The sequence below is a fragment of the Pseudophryne corroboree genome, chromosome 9, assembly GCF_028390025.1.
Source record: "Pseudophryne corroboree isolate aPseCor3 chromosome 9, aPseCor3.hap2, whole genome shotgun sequence".
Classification (NCBI taxonomy): domain Eukaryota; kingdom Metazoa; phylum Chordata; class Amphibia; order Anura; family Myobatrachidae; genus Pseudophryne; species Pseudophryne corroboree.
In genome coordinates, this window is record NC_086452.1 from 295999943 (window position 1) to 296014088 (window position 14146).

Below are 14146 nucleotides of genomic sequence, written 5' to 3' on the forward strand. Positions count from 1 at the left end.
CTCACAACTGATTGGTCCAGCCTGTTCTTTTAAGCGTCTCAATCCCAAGAAGCTTTGCCAGTTATAGCTACTCCATGTGGTGTTCTGCTCTCTGGTTCCTCTCTGGTCTCAATTCATCTGTCCAGTGGGCATTGCCTTGTTCCAGTATTGAATTCCAGCTTCAACATCTTGCTGACGACTTTAGTCTGCCGACTGCCGTTACCCTGTCTCCAAGTGTCTGCACCCCAGTCCGTCCGTGTGCCGCTACCTCCTGTGTCACCCCTGGAGTGCCTGCTGCTGTTCCATCTCCACAGCCCCAGCGTACCATCTGGCCGTGTGCACCCTGCCACCTTCTCCAGTTCCTGTTTGTTCCTGTGTATCCCTGCGGCTGATCATATACAACACCTCTACCATAACTCTAGTCCAGTTCAGGTATCAAGTGACCCAGACAGGGGGCCGCGACCTGCACGTCGGAAGCCGCGAAGCCCATATCCCCTTGCGGGGTTCCCTGGTGAAAACCTTCCGGCGTGTTAGACTCCGCGCCTCTGTTCTGGGTAACGTCAACCACTTGGTACCTGATTCCGAATTCCAGATTCTGCACCAGTTCCTGGCATTATAACTGGCCCACCACTTCCTGGGCATGGACCAGTCACAGCAAAATACTGCTCAAATCTTGGCTGGTCAAATACAAAATTTGATGCAGCAACTGCAAGATCTAAAGCTCCGAGTTTCCACCCAGGAAGAAACTAGCAGGTCATTGGTTGTAACCAGAGCTCCTGGGCCTGAACCAAAGCTGCATCTTCCAGATCGGTTTACAGGTGACCGGAAACAGTTCCAGAATTTCCGTGATAGCTGCAAGCTATATTTCAGACTCCGGCCATTATCGTCTGGTTCTGAGGCTCAGCGAGTAGGTATCATCATCTCCCTCCTGCAGGAGGAACCCCAGTCCTGGGCGTTCGGATTGAAAACGGAGAATCCCGCCTTGCACACAGTGGATGCCTTTTTTAGCGCCCTAGGAATTCTTTATGATGACCCGGACCGAGCAGCTTCTGCAGAGGCTCACTTACGAGCCCTGAGACAAGGGAAAAACACGGCCGAGGTATACTGCACTGAGTTTCGCAGATGGGCAGGTGATAGTGGTTGGAATGACCCAGCCCTCCGAAGTCAGTTCCGCTTAGGCCTCACTGAGCAAATTAAAGACTACCTTGTCCAGTATCCTACTCCTGAAACCCTGGACAAGCTCATGCAGTTAGCAATTCGAGTAGATCGTCGGATCAGGGAACGGAGGATGTAGAAAGGTGGAGGGTCACCATCTCCCTCAGCAGTAGCCTTGGAAGAAGCCGAAGATTCCAGTGAACCCATGCAGATTGGGGCCTTTCGTCTTTCTGCTCAGGAAAAATCTCGTAGGCGATCGATGGGCCTATGCTTATATTGTGGAGCAAAGGGTCATTTTGCTAATGTTTGCACCCTGAAGTCGGGAAAAGACAAGACCCAGGGGTAAAAGGGGAGTTACTCCTGGGTCTGGCTGGAATCTCTCCAAAATTCAGTCTTGATTCCAGTTCAAATTAGTCTACCTACTCAGCAAGTTGCAATCAAGGCTTTTGTTGATTGTGGTGCAGCTACCAACTTTATGGATATCTCTTTCGCCCGGTCCTGGAACATTCCTATACTAAAGATGAAGCTTTCTGTGACTATTTGTGGCCTTGACGGTAACCCCCTCCTCAGTGGGCAAGTGTCTCAGCAAACTCCTCCTGTTCATTTAACTACTGGTCTTCTGCATTCGGAGAAGATTATTTTCCTCCTTGTCAATTGCCCCGTGGCCTCCATAGTCCTAGGGCTTCCATGGTTGAAATCCCATAATCCATCCATCTGCTGGAAGACAGGAGAACTCTTACAGTGGGGAACAGAATGTACAGGAAGATGTCTGTCCTTGCCAGTGCGATGCTCTCAAGTTATACCAGAGGGGCTACCGACTCCATATCATTCCTTTGCGGATGTCTTCTCCAAGAAAGAGGCGGATACTCTTCCCCCCCATCGACCTTACGACTGTGCCATCAGTCTGGTATCCGAAGATAAATTACCTAAGGGTAGATTATATGCTCTTTCTTTGCCAGAAACTAAAGCCATGGAAGACTATATTAAGGAGAACCTAAGCAAAGGGTTTATTCGTCCCTCAAAATCACCAGTAGGAGCAATATTCTTCTTTGTGGCAAAAAAGGACGGCTCCTTACGTCCATGCATTGATTATAGAGGACTCAACAAAATCACTGTTAAGAATTCTTATCCTTTGCCTTTGATTTCTGTGTTGTTTGATCAACTCCGGATGGCGGAAATGTTCTCTAAAATTGATCTTCGGGGGGCATATAACCTCATACGAATTAAGGCCGGTGACGAGTGGAAGACGGCCTTCAACACTCATTCTGGACATTATGAATACCTTGTTATGCCATTTGGATTGTCAAATGCTCTTGCCATCTTCCAAGATTTTATCAATGATGTGCTCCGAGAATTCCTGGGAAAATTTGTTGTGGTCTACTTGGATGACATCTTGATATATTCACATTCACTGGAGCAGCATCGAGTTCATGTCCAGATGGTGTTGCAAAAGCTCCGGGAGCACCATCTATACGCCAAGTTAGAAAAATGTGAATTCGAAGTGAAGGAAGTCGCTTTCTTAGGATACATCATCTCTCCCAAGGGGTTCTCCATGGATCCCAGTAAGCTTCAAGCAATTCAAGATTGGGCACAACCTACTAACCTTAAAGCTATACAACGCTTTCTTGGGTTCGCTAATTATTACAGATTTATTCGTTCATTTTCAGACATTGTTGCACCTATTGTTGCTTTGACCAAGAAAGGTGCGGATCCGTAACATTGGTCATCTTCAGCTCTACAAGCTCTTCTCAAGTTAAAAAAAGCCTTTATATCTGCACCTGTTCTTAGTCATCCAAATCCTGACCTGCCTTTTGTTATGGAAGTGGATGCTTCTGAAGTGGGAGTGGGAGCAGTCCTATCACAGAAAGATCCAGTGGATTCTAAACTTCACCCGTGCTCTTTTCTGTCCAGAAAGTTCTCTCCTGCCGAAGCCAACTATGATGTTGGAAATCGTGAACTGCTTGCTATCAAGTGGGCTCTAGAAGAATGGAGGCACTGGTTGGAAGGGGCGAGACACGTGATTACAATCCTCACTGACCATAAAAACTTATCCTATATTGAGTCAGCCAAGAGACTGAATCCAAGACAGGCACGATGGGCATTATTCTTCACTAGATTCAACTATGTGATCTCCTATCGGCCAGGATCGAAGAATCTTAAAGCAGATGCCTTGTCACGAAGCTTCCTTCCAATTCAAAATTCATCCTGCTCTTCTGAACCAATTATTCTTGTTTCCAATATCCATGCTGGTCTTGCTCAAGATTTAGTCTCCCAGATTCAAGCCAAACAGTCTCTTGCACCCATGGGGACTCCCTAAGGACTCCTCTTTGTCTCTAAAGAGTACAGGAAAGCAGTTTTATCTGAATTTCATGTAAAAAGAATCTCTGGGCATCCAGGGATTTCTAAGACTCTGGATTTATTGTCTCGCTCAGTTTGGTGGCCTTCTATGTATCAAGATGTTAGAGAGTTCATTCTTGCTTGTGAGATCTGTGCTCAACATAAAACTCCTCGTAAAGCTCCCATGGGACATCTTACGCCTCTTACGGTTCCCTCAAGACCTTGGTCCCATATTTCTATGGATTTTGTGGTTGATCTTCCCAAGTCATCGGGGTACAATACCATTTGGGTTGTGGTAGACGGGTTCAGTAAGATGGCTCACTTTGTTCCTCTTCGCAAGCTCCCCAGTGCCAGGGAATTGGCAACCTTGTTTATCCAACATATCTTTAAATTACATGGATTACCACAGGACATCGTCTCCGACAGAGGAACTCAGTTTATTGCTCAATTCTGGCGAGCTTTCTGTTCAGCCTTGGATATTAGTCTTAGTCTGTCCTCTGGTTATCATCCGCAATCCAATGGACAGACTGAGCGAGTGAACCAGTCTCTTGAACAGTATCTCCGTCGTTATGTTTCCAAGTACCATAACGATTGGGTGGACCATCTGGCATTTGCTGAATTTGCATATAATAATTCCAGTCACTCTTCTTCATCCATGTCACCCTTCTTTTGTCTCTCTGGGTTCCATCCTAGGTCTAACGCTTTTGACATCCTGCAGCAACAGACTTCTTCCCTTGATCCTGTAGCTCGTCTGAGGAAAATTTGGAGGAGAGTAAGTCTGGCACTCAACCAAGTCTCTGTTCGTTCCAAACAATTTGCTGACAGACGACGAAGACCTTGTACTTTTAAAGCGGGTGACATGGTGTGGCTGTCCACTCGAAATATCAAGTTACGCCAGCCCTCTCAAAAATTTGGGCCTAGGTTCATTGGTCCATTCCGGATTATTAGACAGATTAATCCAGTAGCCTTTCGACTCCTTTTACCAAAATCACTTAAGATCAATAACACTTTCCACTGTTCCTTGTTGAAACCAGCATTTGTGTCCCAGAGATTTAGAAGATCTCCTTCCAGAAGGCCTGCCACTGTGTTAGTCCAAGGTCACAAGGAGTTTGTTGTGGAAAAGATTCTGGATTCCAAGTTCAGGAGGGGTCAAGTTCATTTCCTCGTGCATTGGAAGGGTTACGGTCCGGAAGAGAGAACCTGGGTACCAGAGCGGTTTCTTCATGCACCCAGACTTAAGAGGTCTTTCTTCTGTGAATTTCCGGATAAGCCTGGTTCTAGGGGTTCTTAACCCCTCTTCAAGGGGGGGGGGTACTGTTACAATCCTGAGCACTCATGTTTTGTTATTGCTATAATTACCTTTGCTTCAGTTTGTGGAACTACAGGTCACAGCTAGCTCCTGCATAATTGTCTCCCAGTGCCTTTGCTCCTGCACTCAGCAACTGACTTCACAGGTGTCTGGATTCTGTAATTACAGCTCGTTACCTGAAAACTACTATTCAGCTTGTCAGCCTGCTCAGTCTGCACTGCAGCTGCATGTTATATCAATTACTGGGGGCCTGTCTGGTGCTCACAACTGATTGGTCCAGCCTGTTCTTTTAAGCGTCTCAATCCCAAGAAGCTTTGCCAGTTATAGCTACTCCATGTGGTGTTCTGCTCTCTGGTTCCTCTCTGGTCTCAATTCATCTGTCCAGTGGGTATTGCCTTGTTCCAGTATTGAATTCCAGCTTCAACATCTTGCTGACGACTTTAGTCTGCCGACTGCCGTTACCCTGTCTCCAAGTGTCTGCACCCCAGTCCGTCCGTGTGCCGCTACCTCCTGTGTCACCCCTGGAGTGCCTGCTGCTGTTCCATCTCCACAGCCCCAGCGTACCATCTGGCCGTGTGCACCCTGCCACCTTCTCCAGTTCCTGTTTGTTCCTGTGTATCCCTGCGGCTGATCATATACAACACCTCTACCATAACTCTAGTCCAGTTCAGGTATCAAGTGACCCAGACAGGGGGCCGCGACCTGCACGTCGGAAGCCGCGAAGCCCATATCCCCTTGCGGGGTTCCCTGGTGAAAACCTTCCGGCGTGTTAGACTCCGCCTCTGTTCTGGGTAACGTCAACCAATTGGTACCTGATCCCGAATTCCAGATTCTGCACCAGTTCCTGACAGAATAATTTATTTTGAATAATGGCCTCAGTCGATGGTGGCACTAGAATAAATGTATGAAATGTATGAAACCAAGAGGGCAGTTATATTTTAGCCCTAAATGGTAAGTACCATAAATAATATGTGAAGGGCTTGTAGTAACTTGAGGGGTAAAGTATACGAGTTCGGCTCGTAGAATATCGACATTGAGAATATCAACACAAGTATGTCAACATGGTCTGAATGTTGAAATTCAGAGTGTCGACAGGGGCTCAAAGTCAACATTTGATATGTTGACATTCCCTGTACCTACACTAACTGTAATCCTCATATGTAGTGGCAGCTGCTACCCATGGGCTGCAGCACAGACCAAACATTGCATGACAAACAGTATGAGCGCATATACAAGGTGAAATCAAAGTCCCATGGAACTACAAGTCCAAGGCTGGACAGGAAAGAGTGTTCCTCACAGTCACTGACACCCAGTCTTACTGGTTGGTGAAATTTTGTCAGTGTGCACTTCTGGGACTTCCAGCTGTCGCCTCCCCAATACACACCCGATCCCGAACGGGTAAGGATCCTGCCGAGAGAATGAAAGAGCAGGGAGCGCCAATAGTGCATTAAAAGTGTATAACAGTTTATTAAAAAAACATCCAGGTCGGTAACAAATGAGAGCCCATAAAAGGCGGTTAAACCACCGCTTGTATAACCAACATGAGAATTACCCCACAGTGCAAACAGCGTTCTTGATTCAGAAACCGTACATCAGACCACGCCCATACGCGTTTCGTCATCCGACTTCGTCAGCCCACCCTTGGGCTACCCTTGACTGACACATCTACTTTGCACTGAATGTATATGCATATAAAACAATATACCCAAGAAAATACAAAAAATAAATAACAATAAACATGAACAGGAGTATCTGTGTGGAGAAGGCATCCACTATAAGACTACACAAAATTAAGAACAACAGGCCTGGTTCAAAACTATCTGTTTTCTATAGGAAACAGGAAAAGATTAGTTCCTCATTAAGCCCTAATGGGGCCATAGCATTAAGTAAATATATCCATCGACTTTCTTGCTTTAGTAGCTGCTTGTTTATATGCATATACATTCAGTGTAAAGTAGATGTGTCAGTCAAGGGTAGCATCATTACAATATGACCAATATATGGTTAGCCCCGACGTTATGTTTGTCTTGATTAAATCAGAGTTATAAGTTTAGTGATTAGTTCAGCTAGTGGGGGGCGCTGTGGGTAATGATAGTTATCTATACAAGTGATGTAATAGGTCCCTGATGGGAATTGTGGCACATTGTATATGCATAGATGTCATTTTACTGTATTTTGTTTTAGGTGTAGTAGTTTTGTACACGTTTGTTGTCCCGATCTTGCCGCTTTCGGTGAGTGGAGGTGACGTGGCTGGGTTGCCAGGAGACAGGGAAGCCACCAGAGGTACGTCATGTCAGGCGGGCGGATCACTCGGACGAGTAGGCCAATCGGTGAACCGCTGTGTGCCCGGAGGGTGTGTGACGCGATACACACGTCACGGTCACGTGACGTGAGGAGGCGGGACAGACACTACCATGGCAACAGACGGGAGACTGGGAGACGCTCGTGGAGAGCGTGGCGATGCTGGATGACGTCACAGGTGGGCGTCCAGGCGTCCTGGTAGCTTCACACACGCGCCCCCCTACAACACCTGGCAGAGCTCAGGTAAACGATTAGGACAGGTGAGCACACTTTGTTCATTTAGTGGGTATAAATAGAAGGAGCTTGGCATAATGGTTTGAACTACTCCCCTGAAGACGGCGGCAGCCGAAACAGCTGTAGGGAGACCCTGCTGGGTCAGATCCATATCCCCAGCATGACTCAGGACATGTGAGACTTGTACTATTGATGGAACTTTGTTTCCAAGCTGCTGTTTTTTGCACCAAAAAGTTTGTCATATTATTTGAAATGGCATAAAAACGTTTGGATATTGAAGGAGTGCTGGTTTCTTCTGCAAGATAGCCCCAGTTGGAGCCTCATGGTGTGGTTATACTTATATTGAATTACCTCAAACCGGGCACCCTGCATGAGATGATTACAGTGTTGTGCGGACCATGATGTACACTAGCTTATTTCCATGAACTGGATTTGGACTGCACCACGTTATTGGTTTTTAATTATATGTTGTTTGTTGTATGTATTGTATAGTCTTGCATTTTGTGCACATGTTATAAGGGTGCTTATTATAGTGCTCAGTTTTGTCCTTTGAGTGCACGTGTTAAGAACGATGGAGTTTGGTGTCGGCGACATCACTGGGACCAAGAGATTCCAAGATAAAGATGTATCTAAAATACTTTTTTCTAACACTGACCAATTAGCTTTCGATCAGGATAGCCCACAGGAAGTTCATGCAGATTCATTAAGGTTGCGCAAGAGATTGGTGGAACTTGAACTTTATGGGCTGACATTGTCCCAATATCATAAAGAAAATGTAGTCCCTAGGGGCTTTAGAATCAAAAATCAACCTACTCTGGGTCGTAACTGTAAAGAATTCTGTAGACAATGGCGTCTTATCCTGAATCAGTGTAGTTTTGATTTAATGCTCTTGGTCATCCAGCAGGTGAACGCCGACATCAAGGTTGTGGAGAAGGATATCAAAGCTTGTGAGATTGCAGGATTAGATATTATCAAGGCCGATAATAGCACTGACTGGCTATCCAAATTGGATGAAAGTGTAGCTACATTTAAATCAGATTTGTTAGCATTTAAGAAAGGTAAATACAAGAGGGTCAAAGAGGACTATAGGGATTTTCGTGTGTATCCCTGGTTGATTCCTCAAAATAATAGACGACAGTGGCAAACTGGTCAGACGTTTAAAAGACGACAACCTAGATATTTTACTGATATTGAGTCTAACACCTCTCAGAGTAATTCAGACAATTCCAGTAAATCTAGACAACATTTTTTAGGAGACAAAGCGTCCACACGCAGCAAAGTACCACCAGACAGGGAACTAGAAAACCCTGCAGGAGAGGGGGTGTCAGGTATCAAAAATCAAAAAGAAAAAAATCCCAGGATGATCCGCAAATAGCATTGTTCAATCTATCCTCATACAAATTAACTGAACCAGAGGCTATGGTATTAGCCAAGGGTTTGTCCTTTGTTCAAACTCACCGACAGAAACCTTTTGACTTTGCGGTTGAACTCTACAGATTTCATAGGCAACTACGCCTCAAAGACTTCTTCAACAAACGGACAGCTACTGAGTATAAATCAACTCCATTCAAAATTCCCAGTACTTTTGACCCGCCATCAACAAACGCATCGATTGAGACCTTTATGCGTTTGGTAAGGATGGATACTATACCGATTTTACGTAAGAGTAGGATCAAATATTCAAATCTAAACAAGGAAGAGTCATTAGCAATAAAAACTTTAAATAACAATGTCAATATTGTAATACGCCCCGCCGATAAAGGCGGTGGCATTGTTATAATGAACAAGACTAACTATGTTGAGGAAGTAATGAGGCAGTTGTCAGATGCAACCTGTTATAAAAGACTTCAGTTTGACCCAACACTCAATTTCAAGAAGGAAATAGATTCCATCATTCAACTTGGTTACAACAACGGTTGGATAGATGAACAGACAGAAAAATTTCTCATTCAGGACTACCCGAGGATCCCCCTCTTGTACATCTTACCTAAGGTGCACAAGAGTTTGGTGGATCCTCCGGGTAGACCTATTATTTCCTCCAGAGGCTCATTGGGACAACCTTTGTCTCAGTATGTTGATTATCACTTACAATCAGTAGTCCAACATACCCCCTATTTTATTAAGGATACGTCGGATTTTATTAACAAATTAGAACAATTTGGACCTCCGCCAAGTGATTGTCTTTTTGTGACGTTAGACGTTTCTAGTTTATACACTAGTATTGACCATACGGAGGGGATTGAATCAGTCAGGAAGGCCATCACCACCAGTCCACACTATGAGGGTCCACCAGTTGATTTTCTATTACTACTGATTGAGATCATTTTACATAAAAATTATTTTTTATTTAATAATTCTTTTTTTCTACAACTTCATGGGACGGCGATGGGGTCTAACATGGCCCCATCATACGCCAATTTATTTATGTATGATTTTGAACAGAATAACATCATGAACGATGTGGATTTTGCTAAATTCATATCGTTCTACGTCAGATTTATCGACGACCTTTTCATGCTGTGGACTGGTGGTGAACACGCATTGGTCCAATTTGTTGAGAAATTGAACAACAGGCCTGGTTCAATTAGATTCACTTACCGATTTAATAGGGTAAAGATGGAGTTTTTAGATGTGTTGGTAGGAATAGAGGAAGGATGTTTCACAACTAGCATTTTTAGAAAACCAACAGACAAAAACACGCTTCTTCTTGCATCAAGCTTTCACCCACAACCTTTAAAGAAGGAACTTCCTTACTCTCAATTAGTAAGGGTGACGCGAATAACCTCAGACCACACCAAACTGCAGAGGCTCTAGCTAACATGGGGCAGAAGTTCACTGATCGGGGCTATGATCCATTGGAAGTGAAACAAGCGATAACAAAATGCCTGGGGCTAAAACGGGAGGACCTGCTGGTTCCAAGGATGAAAAGTGCGGAAACAGAACGTTTGGTATTCACAAGTACCTATTCTATCACGTCGGGTTTAGTCAAAAAGTCAATACTGAAGCATTGGCATATTGTCCAGACGGACCCAGCATTAAGCAGATTCTGCGCTAATACACCCCTCTTCAGCTATAAGAGGAGCAAGAATCTTAAAGAACGGATCTCACAATCTGATATTAGTCCTGGAGTGATGGTGAACACTAATTGGCTTAGCCTTCAGAGGGGAGCCTTCAAATGTGGTGGCTGTGCCAATTGTATGTTTATGCTGACTGGTAAAGAATTTGTGCCCCCCATGCTGGGAGATAAATATACGTTGAGACACAGAATGACTTGCGACACCCGTTACGTGACTTATATCATTGTATGTCCCTGTAAAAAAGTATAGGTGGGCAAAACGATCCGGATGCTAAAAGAACGAATATCCATGCACCGTTAATTAATTAAAAAAGCATTACAGATATTGGAACCTAGTACACCACCGGTGGCCAGACATTTTGCAAACTGTGGTCACAAAATAAGGGACTTCAAATTCATGCCTTTGGATCATGTGCCGCCGCTTAGGAGAGGTGGCGATCGTAACAAGCAGCTACTAAAGCAAAAAAATCGATGGATATATTTACTTAATGCTATGGCCCCATTAGGGCTTAATGAGGAACTAATCTTTTCCTGTTTCCTATAGAAAACAGATAGTTTTGAACCAGGCCTGTTGTTCTTAATTTTGTGTAGTCTTAAAGTGGATGCCTTCTCCACACAGATACTCCTGTTCATGTTTATTGTTATTTATTTTTTGTATTTTCTTGGGTATATTGTTTTATATGCATATACATTCAGTGCAAAGTAGATGTGTCAGTCAAGGGTAGCATCATTACAATATGACCAATATATGGTTAGCCCCGACGTTATGTTTGTCTTGATTAAATCAGAGTTATAAGTTTAGTGATTAGTTCAGCTAGTGGGGGGCGCTGTGGGTAATGATAGTTATCTATACAAGTGATGTAATAGGTCCCTGACGGGAATTGTGGCACATTGTATATGCATAGATGTCATTTTACTGTATTTTGTTTTAGGTGTAGTAGTTTTGTACACGTTTGTTGTCCCGATCTTGCCGCTTTAGGTGAGTGGAGGTGACGTGGCTGGGTTGCCAGGAGACAGGGAAGCCACCAGAGGTACGTCATGTCAGGCGGGCGGATCGCTCGGACAAGTAGGCCAATCGGTGAACCGCTGTGTGCCCGGAGGGTGTGTGACGCGGTACACACGTCACGGTCACGTGACGTGAGGAGGCGGGACAGACGCTACCATGGCAACAGACGGGAGACCGGGAGACGCTCGTGGAGAGCGTGGCGATGCTGGATGACGTCACAGGTGGGCGTCCAGGCGTCCTGGTAGCTTCACACACGCGCCCCCCTACAACACCTGGCAGAGCTCGGGTAAACGATTAGGACAGGTGAGCACACTTTGCTCATTTAGTGGGTATAAATAGAAGGAGCTTGGCATAATGGTTTGAACTACTCCCCTGAAGACGGCGGCAGCCGAAACAGCTGTAGGGAGACCCTGCTGGGTCAGATCCATATCCCCAGCATGACTCAGGACATGTGAGACTTCTACTATTGATGGAACTTTGTTTCCAAGCTGCTGTTTTTTGCACCAAAAAGTATGTCATATTATTTGAAATGGCATAAAAACGTTTGGATATTGAAGGAGTGCTGGTTTCTTCTGCAACATAGCCCCAGTTGGAGCCTCATGGTGTGGTTATACTTTTATATATATATATATATATATATATAAAAGTGTGTGTGTGTGTGTGTGTGTGTGTGTGTGTGTGTGTGTGTGTGTTTTATATATATATATATATATATATATATATATATATAGAGTGTTCTGACAATTTTTTTAATATACTGTATTTATACATTTAATTGTCTTTTATTTTAAATCACACATTTCTTAGCAGTCATACCAAGGATTAGAACTCATGACCTGTTACACTAACAGCAGACACTTTACAGATGGAGTTATTTGCTCCCATAGAGGAAGCATGAGAATTCTAACTATATGAAGTTACGTGTAATTGTCAGAGAAGTATTTTCATATAGTTAAAATTCTCATATTTCCTATACAGGAGCAAACAGCTTCATCAGTAAGGTGTCTGCTTCCAGTGTAATAGGTTGTGGTTTCTAATCCTGGGTGTGATACTTGTAAAATGTGTATATTCAGTATAATAAAGAGGGTGTGATCTGTAAGGTGCAGGGACCAGTGAGGAAGTCGGCCACTGAAAAGACAGCGACAGCTATCAATTAACTTAATTCAATGGTGTCACAGAATGGGAGGAGAGGTGCCCCCCTTCAGAGCAGGAGCCCGGCGGCAGATGACTTCGTTGCCTCCCAGAGTTCTGCCTCTGCTTGTAATGTTGTATGTAATCTAGTATATGTGCCGGCTGCCTGAACCCGTGGATCAGCAATGCTGTGCATTTCACAGCTACCACTGCACCCGGGACACAGCCTTCAGCTTCACTTCTCCTGTATAAGCTTCACTGCTCACAAGTTTGAGAGATAAAGTACCAACCAGTCATCTTCTAACTCATTTTCCAGACTGTGCTAAAAGCTGACAGAAGCTGATTGTTTGATGCTTTGGGCTCTATGTACTAATTCATGGAGAGAGATAAAGTGGACGGAGAAAAAGTACCAACCAACTAGCTCCTAACTGCCATTTTTCAAACACAGCCTGTAACTTGACAGATGATTGGCTGGTACATTATCTCCGTTCACTTTATCTCTCTCCAAGAGTGGTTCTTTGGAGTCTATTTACTAAGCCTTGGATACAGTGCCAACCAATCAGCTCCTAACTGCAATGTTACAAGCTGTAACTTTATCTCTCTCCAAGGCATAGGGTGAAATTCAATTGTTTGGGCCACCAGCAGCCTGTAGTTTCCGCCCAGTGGAGCTATTTAGTTATTTCTCTGTTCGGGCGCGATTAACTGCTGGCACCTGCATTTCAGTTCACATACCCCGGCGGTGGCGAGCTGAAATGAGAAAAAAGCAACATGTTTGGGTACCCAAAAGGAACTTTTCGCGTTGCACCCATTACTTTGGTCAGGGTTAGCTGCTTTATGCAGCTAAACCAGAACTCTCTGGGAGAGATAAAAGAAATGTGAATATCACCCCACCCCCCGTACCCTCGCTCCCGTTCTCTCCTCAGTTTAGACAGGAGATCAGGAGTGATAAACAACTGAATCTCGCCCTTAGTACATGGACTCCTTAATCTATCTACATTTTCTCTCCAATATGTGATAAATCTCCCGATACGTTTTTATCATGCTTGATTTTGTTTTTGTGTTTTTTTTGAGGAATCACTATTGATTTATCATTTTCAGTAAATTAGGGCACGGCGAAAATGTTCTCTTCTCACAATAACAATAAAAATCCTTACAAATATCAGCTATTTATAGACAGCTATATAAAACATTTATGGCCCTACACTCTGACAACAATATTGTTGAGCTACTTAGAACTGACATATATATGTAGGAAATATTTGCACATTATGTTGCTAGCTTTTATTTTGAGTACAGGTCACTAATCATAAACATAATCTTAACAGCTACTGCCACAGATTAATCTACTTGTAGAGAAAAATGTGCAAAGGGAGGTCACAAACAATTTTCTGCCTCACTACACACCATGACAACAACTTTGGTGTAGGCAAATGCAGAATACTGCACCTATGTAGCATCCTAAATAGACATGCTAAAACAATATATTTATATATACAAATACATTTTATGTTATAAATCCATGTAAAGAAAATAAAATCAATAATGACCAGATTTGGCATAAGGAAGAATCAGGCAATAAAACAATTCAACCATTTTGACATATATGGACAACTGCTTT